The sequence below is a fragment of the Micromys minutus genome, assembly GCF_963924665.1.
Source record: "Micromys minutus genome assembly, chromosome: 26".
NCBI lineage: Eukaryota > Metazoa > Chordata > Mammalia > Rodentia > Muridae > Micromys > Micromys minutus.
Window position 1 is genome coordinate 8,596,437 of NC_137961.1, and position 23,212 is coordinate 8,619,648.

At 41.5% G+C, this 23,212-nt stretch overlaps 1 pseudogene across 1 annotated transcript; it reads right to left on the reverse strand.

Annotated features, from left to right (window-relative positions):
- Window positions 1–14,737: 14,737 nt before the first annotated feature.
- LOC308437416 (galectin-3-like) lies at window positions 14,738–15,484 on the reverse strand (annotated as a pseudogene). The gene has a single exon. The product of its transcript is annotated as a galectin-3-like (transcript).
- Between the last annotated feature and the right edge of the window lie 7,728 nt (window positions 15,485–23,212).

Here is a 23,212-nt window from a genome sequence, read left to right on the forward strand (position 1 = left end):
ACACAGAGGGTACAATGGACACACAGGGACAGACACATGGACAGACAGATCGCATAACAGTCCTCTTGAGGTAGACATAGATTTATACTCATGCTAAAGATAGAGAATTAAAGACAGGGAAAATGAATTAAAGAATTCAGGTCTGAACTCACTCTTTGTTAAATGATTCCAAAAGGCAGTGACTTTATTTCATTCTTTACCTGACACCAGTGCATTATTGCTGACTCACTAATATATATAATCCATGCAAACTTTTCTTTTTGTTTACTCTTTATTAGCATTCTTTCTAACTAGCTGATAAAGGAACTAAAAGATAATTTCAGTATTTTTATTATGTTTTCTAATATAATCCAAACTAATCTTAAGTACCAAACTTAATGGATTTAAAAAATATTTCTGATTTTGTATTTTCTTGGTCATTGTCTATCTCCTATCAATGGACAACTGAAAGTCAAGTTGAAGTCACTTCTATGGACTTAAAAGTTAATTTTTCCTTCCCTATTTTATGACTTATGGTAAAGCATGCAGCTGTGTTGTGAATGAGAATTTCAGACCATGTAGGGCAGGCTCACAGTGATCTGCTACAATTCCTAATGGTATATCAAAAGTTAGGCTGTTTAATTCTTTTCTGAAAAAACATGTTTGGAGTCTGAGGAGTTTACAAATTTGAAATGACTTGTTTGGGGAAGGATTTTTATTATAAACCTTGAGTGAGGATGGCAGTGATGTGAAAGAACCTGTGAAATGATTGTCCAGGTCCTGTTACCCAGGAATGCATGGGAATCTTGTTGACTCGGTGACTTTGAAGTCACTGAACTCTTTTTTTTTTTTTTTTTTTTTTTTTTTTTGTCTTGCTCCTCAGTTACCTGTATGCAAATATTTAGGTCCACATTTCAGTATATGATCTTCTGAATCTACATTTTGTACTTTAAGCCATGTCTGTGGTTCTTCTGGGACTATCCATTTGCTGTTGGAGAGGATGACATGATAAAGCTCCCCTCCTCACCGCTTTTCTCAAGACTATAGATTAACTTGACTTCAGGAGATACCATCCCTTACAGCAGGCTTAAAGGAAACCATGTGGCTAAAGGCAGAGCATATGGGGGAAAAAAAACTTTCAACTTTAAAGTCAGCCTCCCCTCAAGAACTGCCTTTCTGCCACTGACTTTTCCACCTTGCTTGGCAAGTGCTGTGAACTGTGACCACACATGTCAACTGTGCATCCTCTGGGATCAGCTTACAGTCCTAGGTTAGTCTTTTAGAGTTGGCAATGGCAGCCTCTTCTCTGAGGCAAGTATTCATGTTTCTTTTTGTCATGTGGAAGACAGGAATGTGGGCTGTGTGTGACCTTTTGAGAAAACCTTCTAGTTTTCAAAGAAAACTCTACTTTAAGTGTGTGTGTGTGTGTGTGTATGCTCGTGTTTTTTTTTTTTTTTTTTTTTTTTTTTTTTTTTTGCAAACCCTACACAATCTGTGCAGCCAGCAGCATTATGGAAATTCCTAGCATTATGGTAATTTTAGACATTTTAAGAAATATTCCCTATAATAAAAATCCATTTTTATAAAAGGAAAACTAACTAGTTTAAAATGCTTACATCTATTAATGTGGGAGAAAAGTGTAAACCCAGTTGTAAAGATCTAAAACGCTGTGTAAATTGTCTTGAGTAAACTAACAGATGAAAACTCGAGGCATAGAAAGCTTTTTGTGGCATTGTACACTTAAAGAAAGAGTGTGAACAAGGTCAAAGGACACCACCATTAAAACAAAACAACAGCCTACAGGTTGGGAAAAGATCTTCACCAATCCTACATCAAAATCAAAACAACTCTGAGATTCTACCTCACACCCATCAGAATGGCTAAGATCAAAGACTCAAGCACAAGCTGTCAAGATCTTGGAGCAACGGGAGCACTTCTCCACTGCTGGTGGGACTGCAAACCTGTACAACCACTCTGGAAATCAGTTGGGCAATTTCTCAGAATTGTTCTATCTCAAGAGCAAGCTATACCACTATCTAGAAAATACCCAAAAGATGCTCCAACATTTCACAAGGACATTAGCTGAATTATGTTCATAGCAAATTTGTTTGGAATATTCAGAAACTGGAAACAACCTAGATGCCCCTCAGCTGAAAAACAGATAAAGAAAATGTACTTCATTTATACAAGGGGATACTACTCAGCAGTTATAAACAAGAACATCATGAGTTTGCAGGCAAATAGATGGAACTAGACAATATCATCCTGAGTGAGATAACCCAGACCCAAAAGGACATGCATGGTATATACTTACTTATAGGTGTTTATTAGCCATAAAGTACAGGAGAAGCACAATATAATCAAGGGACCCAAAGAAGCCAAATTACAAGGAGAATGTAAAGAAGAATGGTTGAATCTTTCTTAGAAGAGGAAACAGATATCAGAGGTGGATGGAAGGAGGGAACTAAATAGGTGAAGGGATGGGGAGGGGAACAGGGCAGGGGAAAGGCACCAAATGTAGAGGGAGTAGGGGAAAGAGAAGGGAAATCTATAGTGGGCAATCTCTAGGATGTGTCAGAGACCTGCAATAGAGGGAGGCCCCAGAAGGTTTACCGGGCAACTCTAGCTGAGACTCTTTTAAAGTTAATTCTTTTTAGAGAGTGCATGGGTTAAAACTAGGACCCCTACACATTTGTAACAGATGTGCAGCTTTGTCTCATGTGGGTCCCCTAATAATTGGAGCAGAGGGATTTGCTCTTTGACTCTGCTCCCTGCCACTGGATTGCCTTCCCCCACCTGGACTGCCTGGTTGGGCCTCAGTGGGAGAGGATGCACTTGGCCCTGCTGCAATTTGATGTCCCAGAGTGGTACCTAAGGGTAATGACAGGAAAGGATTTGTAAGGGTGGGACTGAGAAGAGAGGAGGGAGGGCCTCGATGGGTATGTAAGGTGAATAAAAATAAGTAAATTGTTGAAAAAATAAAGTTCTTTTAAAATTTTTAATTAAAAATCATTTTAAGAATTAGATTTTCCTATCATACTGTTAGTCAATCGTTTATAAATGTGAGCAATCAAAAAGTATGCCATTGAAAGCATCAGTTTCGTTCCCACTATGTTCTTCATCAAGTTTGGAACAGGCTTATACATTTTGCTGGCAATGTCATGAATGGACAAGAGAAAGCAAACCCCTAAGACTAAGTGATGTTGGCATCTACCTTAGAAGCACTCTTTGCTTTGGTTATGTTTTCTAATTTACTCACACTTGGGAGGTTTCATGTTTTTTTTTTAGCCCTTCTCAAGATAACTCTTATGAAGAACAGAAACCAACTGTACACAATAGGAAAGAAGCCTGGATTAAGCTAGAAATATAAACTCTTGCCTGGGATATGCAAGACCCTGGACTTCATCCATAGAAGCACAAAACAAAACAGCAATAAAAAGCCTTTATTATCAGTATTTTATGATCTTAGCCCCTCAGTTCTTAGAAAAAGAAACTAGGTACATTTTTTAACACAGCAGATGAATTCAGAAATCTGCCTTTCTTTGTAGGCACAGACAATAAGCTAGCTGGATGGGATCTCCCTCTGAGATCACCATTCCTACCATACCTAGTCCTAAACTTGTTCTTTCCCAGACTGGCCTTGAACTCAGAAATTTCCCTCCCATAGTATCTTTCTGATAAGCTGTTCCATTAGTGCAGCTGCCTTTGTTCTCTTAAGTCATACAATTCATTTTGCATCCTTGTGTTTTGCATAATTGAGAAATTATATATTCTTGAACTCATGTTTTCAGAGTTCTTTCCTACAGCCTTAAGGGCTTTCATAAAGGTCACAGTGCTTATCACCTTGCTAAGGAACTCCAGACACATCCTTACCTCCTGGACACATGCTGTTTCTAATTATCTTGAAGTCATTAACCTTAGCATGGAAAATTTTTCCAAAAGAATAAAGATGAAGTAAAGTATGTACATTATTATACAAACAAGCCCCATGCCTGAAGCAATGGTCAGCACTCATGTAGACTCACATCCTGCTGGCTCTGCTCCAGGGGCAGAAGTCTGTGTTAGCCATCCCTTCTATGGCCATGCAGGACTCAGCAATGTGGTAGTAAGAGAAGAATATATATGTAGGAAAAAGTGGATGGGAATAGAATTAGAGAAGGTGGGGTGTTGGGTATGACCATAATATATTATATACAGTTGTCAAAGAGTGAAATTTTTAATAAAGGTTTCTGAAAGTTAAAAATGTTGTCCTAGGGAAGCTCTGGCCATATCTGCTTATGGTCATATTTACTATAGGAGCACAAACCCCAAGCTACCAGCAACAGAATAGACAAACTCTGGAACACACACAAATATTTTTAATTAGAGAAATTTTGAGATACTCATATAATAGACTATAGAACAATATTGAAAAGGCCACAGGACAGATTTGAAGAAATTAATAATAATTTGAAATGCAAGTTGCCAAAGAAAGACTATTGTATGAATCTACTTATTAAAAATCTTAAGTATATGAAAGAACCATATGTCAATTAGAGACATAATCAGAGTATAAATAAAGGCAAGGCATGCTTAATAAGAAGTGAGGATAGTTATCAACTAGAAGATAAGGTTACCTGGAAACAGACAGACCAGAATACCTCTAAGTGATAGGGTTACCCGGAAACAGACAGACCAGAATACCTCTAATGACTTAGTGATATAAACTTTTCCATAAACAGATCAGATAACAGAACAGTGCCTGGGTATTCCATGTGTATGTGAGCTTTTTGTTCCTTTATTGTTATTAAAGACCAGACTTAGTCTGTGATGATCTGATAGGGTGCATGGGATTATTTCAATCTTCTTTTATCTGTTGAGACTTGATTTATGACCAAATTATATGCTCAATTTTGGAGAAGGTGCCACGAGGTGCTGAGAAGAAGGTATATTCTGTTTTAGGATGAAATATTCTATAAATCTCTGTTAAATCCTTTTGGTTCATAACTTCTGTTAGTTTCACTGTGTCTCTGTTCAGTTTCTGCATCCATGATCTGTCCATTGATGATAGTGGGGTGTCAAAGTCTTCCACTATTATTGTGTGTGGTGTAATATATGCTCTGAGCTTTAGTAGAGTTTCTTTTATGAATGTGGGTGCTCTTGTATTTGGAGCATAGATATTTAGGATTGAGAGTTCATCTTGATAGATTTTTCCTTTGATGAGTAAAGTGTCCTTCCTTATCTTTTTGATGACTTTTTGTTGAATATCTATTTTATTTGATATTAGGATGCCTACTCTACCTTGTTTCTTGGGACCATTTGCTTGGAAAGATTTTTTTCCCAACCTTTTACTCTGAGGTAGTGCCTGTCTTTGTCGTTGAGATGAGTTTCCTGTATGCAGCAAAATGCTGGATCCTGTTTACGTATCCAGTCTGATAGTCTATATCTTCTTATTGAGAAATTGAGTCCACTGATGTTAAGTGATATTAAGGAATAGTGATTGTTGTTTTCTGCTATTTTTGTTGTTAGAGGTAGAATTATGTTTGTGTGCTTTTCTTCTTTGGGGTTTCCTGCAAGAAAATTTCTTGCTTTTCCTAGGGTGAAGTTTCCCTCTTTGTGGTGGAGTTTTCCATCTATTGTCCTTTGTAGGGCTGGATTTGTGGACAGATAGTGTGTAAATTTGGTTTTGTCCTAGAATATCTTGGTTTCTCCATCTATGGTAATTAAGAATTTTGCTGTATGTAGTAACCTGGGCTGGCATTTGTGTTCTCTTAGGGTCTGTATGACATCAGTCCAGGATCTTCTAGCTTTCATAGTCTCTGGAGTAATTCTGATTGGTCTGCCTTTATATTTTATCTGTCCTTTTCCCCTTACTGCTTTTAGTATTCTTTCTTTGTTTTGAACATTTGTTGTTTTGACTATTATGTGTCTCGAAGAATTTCTTTTCTGGGCCAATCTATTTGGGGTTTGTAGGATTCTTGTATGTTTGTGGTAATCAACATTTTTTTTAAGGAAATTTTTCTTCTATAATTTTGTTGAAGATATTTACTGGGCCTTTTAGTTGGGAGTCTTTGCTCTCTTCTACTCCTATTATCCTTAGATTTGGTCTTCTCATTGTCTCCTGGATTTCCTGAATGTTGTGGGTTAAAAGATTTTTGATTTTTGATTTTTGCATTTTTTCTGACTGTTGTGTCAATGATTTCCATGGTGTCTTCTGCTCCTGAGATTCTCTCTTCCTTCTCTTGTATTCTCTTTGTGATGGTTATGTATATGACTCCTGATGTCTTTACTAGGTTTTATAACTTCAGGGTTGTCTCCTTTTGTGATTTCTTCATTGTTTCTATTTCTATTTTCAATTCCTTTACTTGTTTGGTTGTGCTTTCCTGCAGCTCTTTAAGTGATTTTTGTGGGTTTTGTTTGTTTGTTTGTTTGTTTCCTTTTTAAGGGCTTCAACATGTTTTTGTGTGCTCTCCTGATTTCCTGTGTTCTCCTGGCTTTTCTGTACTTCTTTAAGTGTGTTATTTATGTGCTTCTCAAGGATTTCCATCATCATCATGAAGTATGATTTTAAGTCTAAATATTGTTTTTCTGGTGAGTTGGGATATCCACTATTTGCTATGGTGGGAGAACTAGGTTCTGATGTTGCCAGATTGTCTGGGTTTCCATTTCTTAGATTCTTGTGCTTGCCTATTGCCATCTTTTATAGGTGCTGCTAGGTGATTGTGTTGTCTATGACTGGAGCTTGTCTCTCCTGTGGGTCTGTGGGCCTGTGGTCTCCAGAGGGAGATTGCTCCTGTGTGTTCAGCTCTCTGGGTAGGCTGTAAGCTCTGATGGCGGTGCTCGGTCCTAATGCAAATTCTTCTTTTATAGTCCAAAAAAAAAGTCATGTTGAGCCCTATCTGGAAGTTCAGCCTGAGAAGGGATGGATATACATCACACACTTGGGTTGTCAGCCTCCTCATGTTTTTAAAAAAGCAATTTAAATAATGGTGAAACCTGTTGACGAGCTCATCAGATAAAATAACTCTGGGTGCCTCAAAAAGAGGCATCCCTGAAAACTTCCCTACAGGTCTGGCACAGTATAGGGGTTATACCAAGTCCGCAATTAGAAGTATCTTGCTTAGCAGACTGCTAGAGGAGAAAACATATAAACAATCTTACACAGCTACAATCAATGTACACTACAATAAAACCCTACCAAGCAAGATCTGCCACCAGTACAGTAGTGGCTTGATTCTTTCATGGGTAACCAACTATTTCCTTATTAGATTTGCTCCATAGGAAATAAATATATCTGGTATTGTAAACCTAGTCAAAATCCTATAACTAGGGAATGTATGTCTATACCTGGCCACTTTTGTCAACCTGTGCGCATCTTGTCTGCTGGAACTGAGATCTGAGGACCTGAAAGAATGGGGCTGACTGCAATCTAATGAACTACAGTCTAAGACTGTAGACAATCTTACTTCCGTTTTAGTGTACTTTTAAACACAAATATAGCAAAAAAAAAAAAAAAAAAAAAAAAAAAGCAATGATCCAAAGAAATTTGGGTTGAAAAACACATAGTCAAAAATGAGGAGAAAAACATAAACAAACATACTAAGTATTAACAGAGCAGCCTTTTCCCTGAATTTTCTCAGAACAGACCAGTTTTAGCACAGTTGCCTGGCATGTACTATAGATATATCTGGGAAAGCACAAAAGCAAGGCAGAAGGCCATATCCAGATTCAGGGTGCACTGATCATATTGGGTTCTATAGCTATGATCTGACATCCAACAAGAATAAACATATCTTAGAAATTGAATTCAATCCAAGGAACAAAGCCCACCTGAGGTAAAAGGCCCTCTGCTTGTTTTCTTGGAGCCTTTCTCCCAGTTCCCTAAGGCATTGCTTACCTTTGGTCATTCAATGGACCATGTTCAGACAATGACCAACTGAAGGCAAGTGCAACTCTCAGCCTTGGTCAGAGAAGACTCTTTCAACAACGGATCACAGTTAACAGAGACTCACAACTTATCGAAGTACTGAGAATAAGTGACACTTGAATGCTCAGCACTAAACAAGATGTTTGTATCATCCTCTCTAAGGCCAAAGGAATAGCACAGAAGAGGTAATAAAGAGAATTTAAGAGCCAAGGGATGGAGAGGACCGTTATAAGACACTGTCATCTGGACATGACATGGGTGTTGCAAATTTAACCGCATGACAGCTTTAACTACCTGCACATACCTATCTCCCTATCTGCATACGTGTATACACACTCGTGCACAGACAGGGACAGATGCATGCATGCATGGATGGAGGTTAACATGCACACACACAACAAGACATAAAAATAGCAGGGGAATAGTCAAGAAGAAACAGAAAATCATCAGGAGTGAGAGGAAGATAAGAAAGGATGATGGAGGAGTTGAACGTGGACACAATAGATTAGGGACACAGTTGGAATTGTCAAAAAACAATACTTAAAAAAGATGGTTGCTCAGTGTCACGTGTATGAGTTGAATCCACATGCTTCCCTTACTGAAAATACTATCTAGAAACTCACCTAACAGTCTCTAACCTCACAATTTACCAAGAAAATTCTGGGACCTCAAGGCCCAGAGGTATTAAAGCCACCTACACCCACCCATCTCTTCCATGTACACCAAGGCATGGGCAAGACAGTAACAGGCATATCACTGATAGAATGATAGGCTGCTGTCACCCTTGGTCTCCAAGGTGACATCTCAGTCTATTAGCAACCACCAAGAAACTGAGCTGCCTCTTGGTCTGCATGGGGCTGCTGACAACTCTGAGCCCTGGGGGTTCCCCAGACTGAGAGCCCTCAGGTTACCTTCAACTCCTTTGTCACTTGCTTTTGTTAGCTGCTGTGCCTGACTGAAAGGGAGCTTCTTTTGAGCTGTATAGAGCAAAGGAAACAGAACAAAAGGAGAAAACAGAAGTCAGTGTTGCTTAGCAGCACGACTCAAAACAAGCCAATGCAATTAGAATAAATTATCATGGGAGGAAGCAAAGATCACTCCCTCAAGACCAGCCAGACAAATTACTGATTTGAAATGGCTACAGGCAGATGGCATTGAAAATGGGGACAGAGTAAGATGACAAAGCAGTACTGGATTCTGCAGATGCAAAAAGCAAAACCATAGCTCTGGTCACTAAGGGTTTCTTCGTGCTCAAAGTGGCAGCCATGATTGATAATAATGGTGTGATTCTACTTAGAGCAATCCAAACACTGGCAGGGCCATCAGACACTAATGGGTGGCCTTTGTTGAACACCTCTTGCAGGTTGTTATTGTTATTATTCTAATGGAACATATCATCCCATATATTCTGAGCCATAGACTAATGAGTTGGATACTCTTTGTTGGGATTCTGTAAAGCCCACCCTCAGTAGCCAGGTATGCTCGACCCCAGTGACCTGACACTATAAAAGGGGCTGCTTGCCCCCTCCTATCTCTTGCTCTTGCCTCCTGGCTATCTTGCCTTTTTTGCACTCTTGCAGCCTTGCTCTCCCACCCCTACCCACCCCTCCTCTGCCCCTTCCCTTCCCTCCTCTCCCTCCACATGCTCATGGCCGGCCTCTACTTGTCTATTCCTCTCTCTCTCTCTCTCTCTCTCTCTCTCTCTCTCTCTCTCTCTCTCTCTCTCTCTCCCTCCCTCCCTCCCTCCCTCCCTCCCTCCCTCCCTCACTCTCTCTCTACCTCTACCACCCTCTTAACTCTCCCATGACCTGAATAAACTCTATTCTGTACTATACTGTCATGTGGCTGGTCCCTCAGGGGGAAGGGATTCCCAACATGGACCCCCCCAGAGGCATCTCCCTTGGCCCCAGGCCTTGCCACACCTCCATGGGCCATATCCCCCCCCCAACTCTCTTTATCCTTGTCCTAACATGGGTGCCGAAACTCGGGACATCATCTTTTAACAACATTGGTGCCCTGTGACTTTTCCTTTCAGTGACTTTTCCTTTCAGTGACTTTTCCTTTCATTGGTGTCCCGTCATCTTTCACTCTTGATACTACCATTGTATAGAAGTTCAAACCATGGCACAGAGAAGTTGTCTGGACATGGAGTGACAGAATTAGGGCTTGTGCTCAGTCCCTCATTATACAACTCCAGAAAAAGACAGGTACAGTCGATGATAAGCAGGAAGATGGCTTTCTCGTGTAGCAACCGTGGAGTATGCACTGATAGAAAAGCAGATGCTGGCCACCTGCAAGGCCATGAGTCCCTGGGCAGTAAGTTTTAAGTCCCTGATGCTTTAAAAATGCCCTTGATCCCACAGCTTAATGAGAATGCATTCAAATGGTTACAGAGCAGAACATGGGGCAAACACAGAGTCCAGCCTTACTGGACTGCTTTGATCCTGTGAAGGCAGAACTTTCTGCCTGTCAGTGCTATAGCTGCGAAGGGTCTCAGCCTTATTATGGCCTTTTGAACACAGCCACACCTCCATCTACCCCCCACCTAGAGCTCCTTTTACAACCAAAACTCTGCCTTGTGTATTCTGCATGGCTTTAAATTTTCTATACAAATCCCTGAGCTCTGATTATAAAGATCCATTGGGGCTCTATTTCTTAGATTTTGTGTTCACTTGTAAGCCTCCCCCTGCTCCAGAATCCCTCACACATACCTTTATCTAATCCCTTGATGTCAGTGGGAGAAAATGAATAGGACATGCTTTCTCCTTCCTTGCCTCAAGTTTTTCCCTTGGGTGGCCTGGAACTATCTAGGCCCACTAAGGAACGAACAGGACAAGTGGACCATACCAGAGATTCTCCACAAATTCCCCCAGAGTTCCACAGATAGAGTGACAGGCTCATATTTATTTTGACATTATAGATTTTTTAACAAAATATAATGTAAGTTTAAATGTTGGCTTTTTGGCTTGTTTTCTTGCTGGTGAAATTAATATCTCTGGGGTTGTAAGAGCATTGGCTAGGAATTCCAAGCCAGAATGAGCAGTTCAGTGGAAAGCCTTGGTCTTTTCCCTCAACCTCATCTTTTCTCATGACAATCTGAGGGGTGCAGGGGCCTGACTGAGCTAGCTACATAGGCTTATCCCATCTGCTTGTTCCTGTGTTGTGCTCACATTTTTTTCTTCTTCTGCAGCAAAGACTCTTGATACTTCAGACGACATTCCTCTTCTGGGCATCTTCAGAAAATGAGGAAACATGGCCATCCATTTTGCTTCTCGATGTGTGCAGATGTGCACAGGAGTCGAGCAAATATTCATGGTGTCACTGTCACCTTCACAGAGAGGAGGAGGGAAGACTCCATTTGTGGGTCAAGGTTCTACAAGAGAAAACAAGCCTGTCATTGAGAGTGATATTTCACGATGGCCGCCCACAAACTAGGAACCAAAGCAAGGCCGGGCTACTCAACTCCAGAAACTCATTAGCATGCATGATTTAAAAAAAAAAAAAAAAAACAATCTTGTTTTGTTCACATAAATTAACGCACCAGTGATAATTACCAAGTGGTGTTCTCAAAGCAGATATTGGCAGGTAACTACAAAAACAACCACTCTGTTAGAAATGTAGGTCATGGGAAAAGTATAGAGTTACAGACAAGGGAGTGCTTCCTGATTATGGCACCCAAATATAATTCTACCCTATATCCAGAATCCGTGTGCAGTGCCATCCAACCATGGAAAACCCCTCTTTGATAAGGAGGGGAGCCCAAGCTTGCTCCTGGTCACTGGAGCAATTAAATATCAATGATGAGTCACTACGTATAATAAGCCCTAAACAAAATCTCATTTCATAACAACACTGCCAAATGGGGATTAGTAACACTTTTTATTCCTGGAAAAACTGTAAAAAGTATTCTGTCTTATAAACCCTGGCTACACTGTAGATTACTCCCCTTTAGAAAGAGATTCCACACCACCTCAAGATCATGGTCTCCCAGAGCTTCTTATGTGCACTGTTGAAATAAACCTTCTTCTCTACCTCCGAATTGTCTCAGAATTAGGCCTATCTTCCCATAGGTGAACACTGCTGGTTTTCCAGGAGCCCCTGACATTCGGGCTTCTGAAGCACTCAGCACAGTCTGTCTCTTCTGCCACAGGCTGGCTCCCATCTCCCTTCAATGACCCAGATCGGTGCACATCTTTCCTGCCTTGTACAACATGTCCTCCTGGGTACATATTCTTTCCTTAGTAGGACACACTTTTTAGAAAGACTTTCTCTGTCTGAAAAACTCATCCATCCTCACTACAGAAGAAGTGGGCATCATGGAAGCTAAGTACAAAGTCTGAACCCACGGCGATGCTTCTCAAATGCACACTGTTGCTCTCTGATTCTTGCCTTCCTGTCCATTCTTGTTTCCTGTGTTAGCTGAATGCAGTGTGAGGCCTGGTTGTAAGGTAGTGCGTTGGATTTCCACTGTTTCCAAAGATCTCACTGCCCTGGGGAGGTAACATGCAGGCAAAAGGCCCATAAAAGAAAACATCATGAATTGGCATCAAATTAGTAAAGGAAAAGTGGAGGCTGTTTGATGGAGAACAAGGAGAGAGGATACCTTAGCATAGGAGGTCAGGCGGGACTCTGGAAAGAAGGATGCAGGCTCTACGGAGTCTAATTCTGAGTGTGGCACTGAAACAAACCAACTTTCCCCTGGGTCCCATCTTGTCATTGAAGATTCCAGCTATTCCTGGGGTCGATTCCCCCACATGATTTTTCATGGCAGATGTGGATCATCAGTTTGTGCAAATATAGACTTAACCCTGAGAAGTGTGGTTGATCCTTCAGCCTAGAGGAGCAACCCCTTCCTCTTGTTCAGTTACTCTAAATGGACAATTAGAGCACAGTTACCTGAGACATGTCTGGGGCTTCCAGGGGGAGAAGGTCAAGTCACATAACATAAATGGAGTCAGAAGCTCAGAACTTCTCTGCTCCTCCAAACTGTTCTGCAAAATGTTTTTCAGGAGACAGAAAAGGGTCTTTGGGACCTAGTAAAAAATGATCTGAGTAGTGGGCAGAACCCAAAACCACTGTCATTAGAACCTAAAGAAGGGGAAGAGGGCCCCATGGAACCAGAATACAAGCAAGTAGTACCATCAACAGGGCAGATCTGAATTCTCTGCAAGATCTACTCGAACCAGTGTCCTGGTAAGAGCTAGTCGCCAAAACTCCTTCTTATCAACTCCAAGGGGCCCTCAAATGACAACTACGGAGGAAACAGTGAATGAGGCTCCGAGTCCAACTGCAGGAGCACAGCTGTCAATCAGAGCCGTTCAGTCCCCTTCTTCAAGCAGTGCTCTTGAGATCTCACATATGTGAGAAAGTAGGTCCGAGCAGCACAGGCGGAGGACAGTAGACAGTGCAGCTATGAGAGCATGGTGGGCAGGAGCCCACAGTCCTCGGTGCCTGTCGGAGCACCATGAGCAATAATGTGACCTTTGCCCTGGGCCAAGGTGGCCCAAGAGGAAGCATGAAAGCCCAGCCACGCTGGCGGCAGTTGTCTTAGACTCCCTAGAGACCTGTGGGGCTTTCTCTCTTACCCAGCTTGGGGTCCACGGTAAGATGCTCTCACCTCAGTAACTAGCTGCAGACAATCCAAACAGCAGCACTAACATATTATACCCACACAGTGTCCAATACACCCTAGCTAAGAGCAGAAGGAAGAAGGAGAATCTGTTGACTCGATGAACAATTCTGAGCCATGTTTTGTGCCAAGCAATGAAGAAAAACATAAGGCAACCTTCACACGTGGTGGCCTCACCATGAGGGCTGAGTGTCTTTGGGATGCTGAGTGAAGACAGAAAAGCTACTCTTGGCAGATACCAGTGCAGACAAAAAGAGATGTTGAACAAAGACCAACACCAACTCTATGGCCCAAGGGAGGCTGGACCTACAAAGGTCCAGAATAATTAACTGCCTTAAATTCAATGTTCTGCCATCAAGACATGGGACGTCAAAGAGGAGTCGGTTGAGTTCCTTAGAAATAAATAAATAAAACGCAGGTTTTGCACCCTGAACTCGTACCACGAAGGTGGAATGATTGCCAGTTTGTGACAAAAATCAAAGTTCCTCACTTATTTAAGACAAAAAAATTCAATGGTGAAAATGTCAAATGGTTTCCCAGTGTATATTTTCAAATTGCTTATTACATTGATTGATTGATTGATTGATTGATTGATTGATTGAAAGGATAACATAGCATAGCATACCTGTGGAAGTCAGAGAAGTTCTCTGAATACTAAACAGGAACATGCACAGTTGAGGAGGTATAAAAAAGAGTACTGGAGTCACTTCCACAGTAACGCCCTTCATGAGTGATTTTATTTGGGGTGCTCGTATATATTTATATGGGCCTGGGCTGTTCTTAAATCTGTCCAGGTTAAGGCTACAGGAATTAAAGTGATTGACAGCAATATACATGGGCATACCTGAAGTCAGTCGGTTCTCTCCTCCCAACATTTGGGTTCCTGCAGATCAAATCCAGGTTGTCAGACTTGGCAGCACGCGCCTTTACTTGTTAAGCCGTCTTGCCCACCTCAGTGTACATCTAATGACGTAGCACAAACTTTGACTCAGAGCACTATTCTCCCTTTCATGTTAACTTCAGGGTAACATGTGCACTTACGGGGCCACACCTGTTTGGTAGAAAAAACATCAGGCAGGCTTATAGGTGTTGGTTAGCAATTTTTTTTTCTCAGTATGAAATTGTTTATCAAATGGATGTCTTACAAGAAGGTTAAGAAGAGAGAAATGCAAAGCTTTCAGCTCATAATGCAGAGGACCAGTTTTGGTGTGGCCCCTTCTGGCTTAGATCATGGCGCAGGAAGCGCTGGCGAGGGTTATGTCACCAGTGATCCTCAGCTGGCTGATTTCCCGAGGTTCTTCATCTGATGGTTGTACTGCAACAGGTGAGAATCATTGACCGAAACCTTGAAGTGGTCAGCTTCAACCAGGACTTGTATTTTGAATGGTTTGCTGCTCTCCAAGGGGAGAGCTTACCGTCTTTCTTCCTTTCCCCAGGTATTATCCTGCTTCCTTCTACACACAAGGACTCTTTTGTTGTTCTCAATGAAAGGGGGTGGGGGGGCGTGTGTGTTAAAGTGGACGGGGGTATCATTCCCTCTCTTCAAATTTAGAGCAATCCTGTTTGCGTTGGGTATCACTGTGCTCATGATTGTGGTCAGCACGAGAGGCATGACTCACCAGGCAAGGACAGATCACAGGGCACAGTCAGTGGCCCAGCAGGGGCACCACAGGGGCCAGCAGCAGGATAGGCCCCAGGAGCACCAAGGTAGGTCCCAGGTTCCCTAGGGAAGGCTCCAGGATAAGCTCCAGGGGCAGGGATAGGCACTAGGAGCCTGTCCTGGTTAGGGCCCCAGGATAGGAGGCCTCTGGGCAGCCTCCTGCCCTGGGCTGGTTCCCCCATGCTCCCTGCAGATACCCTTGAGGGTTTGGGTATCCAGAGCTAGCTAAGGCATCATTAAGAGAAAAGCTGTCTGCCGTCCTCCTGGATAGTGCTCCTCCCTCCACTCCACTAGCTGTTGTGGTTAGCATTTTTTAAAGTAAGATTTCTGTCCCCCTCATCCCCTGCAGAGTCTAGGAGACACACACCCTATTCCTTTAAGAGCATATTAGAGAAATGCTATGTTCTGAGACATACTTTAGGGCTGTTAGAGGTTTCTGTTTATAATTATAAGCCTTTTGAATGAAAGTCTGGCAGGAGATTGTGCCTATCAAGCAAGGGCTGTATTTCACTCTAAATGTAGAGAAATGTGAATTGTTATATGCAAGTAATTCTCAGGTTAGTGACTTTAAAAGAATTTAGAATAAGGAACGTGTCAGAATGGCAATAGTATCTCAGGACTTTGCATCAAAGACTTCGGTGTTTGCAGTGTTACTATGTAGCCACTGTACCTATAGGTCAGGGCACTGCATTAAATGTGGGAGATGCTTTGTCTCTGTTCATACAGAAGGGGGTCCCCTGCCTTATCACAATTTACACATGTCTATGGCAGTCCACAACAATAATAAGACACTTCTGTGTCACTAGTAGGTATGGTACATACAAAATGTTTAGTAGTAATTATCATTGATCCCCAGCCCCGTTAGAGTTAAAGTGTTTAAATATAAAAAATCATGTTCTCCACTACATAGTTTTTTTTCAAAATGACCCGTTACCTTCCAGAACTGTCCTTTTCTTGAAACCATAAAACAATGGAGATCAGGCCAATGGGGGGGGGGCTTATCTCCTTTTTAGAGGACCAATAGGAGGGCTTATCTCCTTAAAGGACCAATAGGAGAGCTTATCTCCTTAGAGAACCAATAGGAGGGCTTATCTCCTTCTTAGAGAAGTGCAGTGGTCAGGGTTCAGCGCTGAATGTTTCTTGCAATGTCTTTCACCAGACTTTTCTATTTGCTTCCACAGATACTTCACAAAAAGCATCCGCTACCAAGGGCCAACACCCATGTTAATGTCCTGCCAGTGCATCCTTTGTTTGCAAGTGAAATTTTATTGTGCAGGCTGGATGTGCCCAGTTATATTTCCATCCATTCATTTTAATCCCTGTAGCCTAAAGAGAAACAGATTTAAAAACAGCCCAGCCCCGCATGGTTATACATAAGCACCACAAATAAAATCACTCATGACGGGTGTTGCTGTGGAAATGACTCCTGTGTTCTTTTTTATACCTTGACTGTGCTTTCTCTGCATTCACCAAACCTATTGTACTTGGTTACTGAAGGTGCCAACCTCTACCCTGAGTGACTATGTGTGGAGAAAAGTGCTCTTGCTCTCATGGCCTTCAATACTGCTACTGCTACTCTCCTGATATAATGTGGAAGACTTTTCCTAGGGATACAACACACACACACACACACACACACACACACACACACACACACACACTTCAACTGACCCACAGTAGGGAATTCATGACAGCAGAAGAAACAATTGTACCAAAGTCCAACTTGGTCTTTGCTATTGGGGTTGCTAACAAGCGTATGAGTGTGGTTACTTACAGGAGCAGGGGTTACTCAGAAGCAGTTTCTTCAAGCTATAGGTGCGGCTGAGTGAAGAGGAAGGCTTGCTTCTTTAGCAGAGTATTCCAGATGAGTTCCCAGTATCCATATCCCATAACGACTTGTAGCTCCAGCTCCAAGGGATCTGGCTTCTTCAGGCATTTACATGCATGTGCTGCACAAACACACAGTCCAGCACAAGCATGAACATAGATACATGCATACATACGTACATAAACAGTTAAGTAAATAAACAAATCTTTAAAATAACAGCTATACGATTGGAAATGAAGATGACAACTCAGGAAAGCTACAGCCCTGGGAGCCTCTGTACAACTTGCAGCAGACGGGCAGGTCTCAGACAGTCTCCTCCCAGCAGTTGGCTAAGGTTTTCTCACCATTGGGAAGGTGACCTTGTGAACCCTAGGTCTCCACTTTCCCACGAATGTGAAGTTTCTTTATCTCCAGAGTCTCTTCAGCTCCCTACCCACTCTTACTGCTTGGTCTGAGTCTTGAACACCCAGCTTTTCTAAAGCTCCTCATTCGAATAAACTGCACCCCAAGGCTGTGGATCATTGTCATAGAGTGGACAGGGAGGAAAACCGATGATTAGAATTAAATCTAAATTCATTGACTTAGACATACCAAGTTAGCAAGTGTTAAGTGACCTTACTATGTGAAGGTGTGTCAGGGTTGCCTAGGTAACTAATCCAGCATAAGTTTGATGGACCTAGGCCTATCCAAAGTAGGAAGATTTGAATCAACTTTTTAAAATATGCTCAAAAAGTTAAAGGAACTATGAGATAGTAACTTTAAAAAAAAACCAGACTGGTGATGCAGAAAGACCTATCCACAGTCAGGAGAGATGACTGAGTACTTAAGAGTACCTGCTGTTCTTGTATAGCAGCTTGATGAAATTATGGGGAATTTCTCTTCAGAAACCAGGGATACAGAGTCTATCTAAACTGATGTGTGAAATGTTGGGGGAGAAGGCTGTCAACTAGAAATTCTGAATCAGGTCAAGTTTGCCTTTAAAGCTGAGAGATAAGCTGGACATGGTGGGAAAATCATGCAATACTTTCATTAAAGAGTCTAAGGCAGGAGAATTGGCCAGCCAAGCTATGTAGCAAGATTCAGGTATAAAATTAAAAGATTTATTAACCAAACAAATGGACGTTATTAGAAATATCCGCAAACAACATTAACCTGTTCCTGTGGTGGTTTGAATAAAAAATGCCTTCAACATGTTCTTACATTTGAACACTTGGTCCCCAGTTGCCGGTACTGTCTGGGGAGATTATGGAACTTTTAAGAGGTACAACATGCCTGGAAGAAGCACATCACCAGAGCAAGCCTTGGCCCACCCCTAGTTTGCTTCCTGCTTCCTGTTTGCAGGTGTGACCTCTCCGCTTCCTGCTTTGGCTCTTTACTGCCATGTTTCCCTTACCATTACAGACTCTGCTCTGGAACAATAAATGGAAATAAATTATTCAGTGTCACTTTGCCCATGGTGCTTTATCACAGCAACAGAAAGAAATTAATATTTTCCCTTAAGAATGCAATGATATGACAATATGCACTTGCCTGACTCCATATGACAAAAAGAAATAAGTAAAGCACAGCTGTAAAAGCATTCCTATGTAGGCAAAGACAGAACTAATACTAGCCAGGCGTGGTGGGGAATGCCTTTAAACCCAGAGATAGGGAAGCAAAGACAGATGAATTACTGTAAACGAGAGGCTAGCCTAATCTAAATAGGAAGTTCTAGGCGATCCATGGAAACACAGTGAGGCTCTGTCAAGAAGCAAGGAGGACAATTTTATTACATTTTTTTATTTGAACATTTATTTTGTAAATTATTTGAAACAAAAATTATAAAGAAATAATTGTAATTACGTTAGTTTGATACAGTGCTTGCCTAAAATGCACAGGCCCCATGCCCTGTTGCCAGAACTGAAAATATACATGCATATATATGTACATATTGTTAGCATTTTTGTCTAAGCTCTGCCCCACAGTTACCTGGCAACAGCCAGGTATGCCTGAGTCACTATAAAAGTGGCTGCTTGCCCACTTCAATCTCTCTCTTGCTCTTCTCTTCTTGCTCCTGCTCTGTCCTCTTGCCCCTTCCCCCATCTCTCCTCATTCCCTTCCTCTTTCTCCCTCCATGCGCTCATGGCCAACATCTCTTTCTCTCTCTCTCTCTCTCTCTCTCTCTCTCTCTCTCTCTCTCTCTCTCTCTCTCTTTCTCTCTCTCTCTCTCTCTGCCTTTCTTTGTCTCTACTACCCTCTCAACTCCCCTCCACATGCCCTGAATAAACTCTGGTCTATACTATACTGTCCTGTGGCTGGTCCCTTGGGGAAAGGGACGCCTCAGCATGGACCCTTGGAGGCAGCCACTTCTCTACACACCCACAGAAAACTATTCTTTCTCTCTTTACCTTGTTATAAACACAATACATATGGCATCAACACACAACCTACATGAACTAATTGTGACAACAGAAATGTACAGAAGGGACTGTGAAGCTGTGTGAGTATCTTTAATGCCGTTAAAAATGAGTATTAATTCAAACTAGGGGGCCATAAATTTCAGTTATTAACTGCTATTCCTAGGATAACTACACACACCAAAAAAAAAAAAAAAAAAAGAACTAAAAATATACATAAAAGATAATGAAGAAAGAATGGAAACAGCAGTCTAAAAAGAATTCAAACCCAGATGGAAGCCGTAGGGAGAAGCTGAGGAGCAGAAAAGATGTGAGGCAGAAGAGTAGGAGGAAATAGCAGAAGGGCTATTTAATAAACAGTTAAAAGTCAGTCTAACTCCACTTTCAGACTCTTCCATTTAAATAAATGTGCGCCGGAACAGCTAAAAAAAAAAATTCAACTCCAAGAGGTCAGTTGAAATGCAAAGGCTAGAACGTCTCATCAAGCAAACAGTATAAGCCATAGAGTGGGCATGGCCATGTTAATGTTACACTCCAGTCTAAAAGTCACAAGTTGTTACAAAACAGGACAAGATACATGGGTAATTGCAAACACATGCGTGTCAAACAGCAGATCCACAAGTACATGAAGTGACCCTTAGCAAAACTGAAGGAAGATGTCTTAGCCAGGGTGTTTATGCTGTGATGAGTCACCATGATCATGGCACCTCTTGTAAAGGAAAGCATTTAAGTGTGGCTGATTATCAGTTTCAGGGGTTTGGTCCGTTATCATGGAGGAGAGTGTGGAGGCAAGCAGGAAGACATGGTTCTGGAAAAGGAGCCAAGATCTACATCCAGATCCTTAGGCACATTTGGAAGCTTGACCATTTGAAACTTCAAAGCCCACCCCTAGTGACAAACTTCTTCCATCAAGGACACACCTCCTAATAGTGCCACTCCCTATGAGCAAATGGGGCCATTTTCATTCAAACTGCCACAGAAAGAATAAATTGTTCTAACATAATAATTTCAGACTTTAGTGCTTCACTTTCAATAACTGAACAGAATGTCTACACAGAAGGCCACTTAGGAAATAGCGAATTTGAACAATGGCACAAACCTGCCAGGCTTATCAGACCTCTGTATGGCACTCCAACTAACAAAAGCAGAATAAACAGTCCTCTAAAACACACAGGGAGTGCGTCCAAGAAGAGTTCATTTTAAAAGACCAAGATCAGGCAAGCATTTTTTTTTCTGGCCATAATTTATTAAAGCGGAAAATAACAGAAGGAAACTGAAAATTATATAGATATGTGAAAATTAAACAACACAGTCTTAAATCAATGATCAAAGAAGAAATCACAAGGGATTTTAAAAAATTCTTAGAGGCTGGTTAGTTGACAGCAGATTACGGTTCATGTCTCTAAGCTTAACACAGGAGTACAAGCCTCAGAGCCCACATAACAGAAGGAGAAAAAGCAGTCTCTCAAATTGTCCTCTGACCTTTGCACATGTGTTAAAGCAGTAGCACACACCCATAACACATGTGTGTGTGCACACACACAAACACACACACACACACACAGTGGGGAACAAATAAATATAAAAATTAAAAAAAAACATAGAGAAGACTTAAAAAATGCACAAATACTTGAGTAAGCTTACTGAACACAAGCACAGTGTTCACTGAATAATTTATAGCTTTGAAGACATATATTAAAAAGCCTAACTCACTCATTAAGCGATCTAAGTTTTCACCTTAGCGGACTGGGCACGGTTGGGATAGAAAACAAACTAGATATTGAGCCATCAGACTCAAAGCACAAAGGTCAGAGTATTTAAAAACAACATAGATTCCCAAAACCTAAGTTGGCTCATTGGGAAGAGCAAGAAGGTCACCAGCTCCACAGGGATGTTCAACATCCGTGACTTTTCAACACTCTGTTAAAGGACAAGAAATTACTAATGGAAGGACTTTGAGCCAAGACTACTGAAAGTACTACAAATAAACATGCTTCTAGGCCATCTTGCCTTCCAGTGTCCAAGACTTGAGAGGCCCATGGCTCTTTTGTCCTGTTTACTCACTATTCCCTAAGTCTCCAAAGGGGAAGTTAGCAGTGAGCTCAGCAGCACCGGCTCTGAGATAAACTGAGGGACTGAGAATGAACAAAGCACACATGAGCAGAAAGAGCCCTCAGTTCCTGCTACCAGATGAGCAACAATTCCTGGCCTTATCGCTGGGTCTACTAAGAATGGCTTTCTGAGAATAGCTGCAAGGTTGCTGTACTTTAAGGATCACAGAGAATCTTTCAGAAACAACAGTGATATCCCTCAAGGCACGAAGACTTGATCTTGCTGTATTTCCATCGCATCTTAATACGTTTTCTGTGATTTTAATCCCTTTAGATAAAAATTCTGTACCCTAGACTTAGATTAAAATTAATTCAATGTATAAGTTAAAAGAACACATACCTGGCTTCCTCTACAAAATCTTTTATGATATAGTGACATGAAAACTATATGAAATGTCTGGGTTTAATCTAAACAATACTGAAAGGAAGACCTAAAGGCATTGTTAATAAAGGAAATTGAATCGACTTGAAAAAAATGAATGTGTACAATAATCAGACAAAAGGAAATGAACACGTACCATCTTGATCATTGTTGTATGTTTATATGAGAATAGCCCTGATCACATGGAACACATATTATATTTAAGCCTTAAAAATCATGACATATTAACCCTGATGACCAAATAGAAATGAAGCCTTCATTAAGCTAACAGACAAGCCAGTTGAGAACAGAAGACTGATTATACATACTGCTTTGTGGAGTTTTAGTTCCAGCTTCTCCTGAGAACTGGATGGAATCACCTGGGTATCAATCTATCGGGACTTTCAGTAGTCTTGGCCCAAAGCCTGACCTGTTTAGTTGAGATGGAAGACCTGCCCACTCTTCCTCATTTGCATGCTGGACTGGAGAGATGAAGAAAGAGCAGCTGCATGGGTTCAGCATACTCTGTCTCTAACAGTGAATGGAAGGGGCTGTCTCATGATCCTGCTGCTTCTGACTTGCCCACCAGGGTGAACTGTGAACCAGAATAAATCTTCTCTCTCAAAAATATGATGACATGTGTCCAGAAGAGGAAGTGGAATCAAAACAAGCTTTAAATTTCCTCTTACTCCAGTCAGAATGCTGACAGCAAATGGCAGAGGGGATGCTGGGAAAAGGGAGCCCTCGTTCACTGTTAGTAGGATTGCAAACGGGTAGCCACCATAGAAATCAGTGTGGAACATTCTCCGCAAACTAAAAATAAACCCACTATATGACCAAGCTATACCACTCTTTAGCATGTGCCCGAAGGACTCAGCGTGCTGTTCAGATACGTGCTCATCCATGCCCACTGCTGCTCTACTCAACATAACTAGGAAACAAAAGCAGCCTAAAGGACCTAACCGATGACTGGCCTCTGAAAACATTATTTATACATATAAATACACTATGGAATGCTATTCAACTATAAAGAATAAATAGTGAATTTTTTCAGCAAATGGACTGAATGAAAAAATCCTATTTAGTGAGGTGACCCAGCCCCAGGAAGACATAGATTAACTGCATTTTCTCTTTCATTGGAGGCTCCGGGCTCAAAATCTTCTGATCTAAGTATAGTCTTCACTGCTCATCAAGAAAACTTCCCTTAGCAACATACAGAGACAATGACAGAAGACCACAACCCATCAGAATGTAGAGTTACGTCAGTTCCAGTGGGAACATCTACAAAAAGGCTCAGGGATCATTGCAGCAGAGGGGGAAGAATGATGAAGGCAAGCAGAAG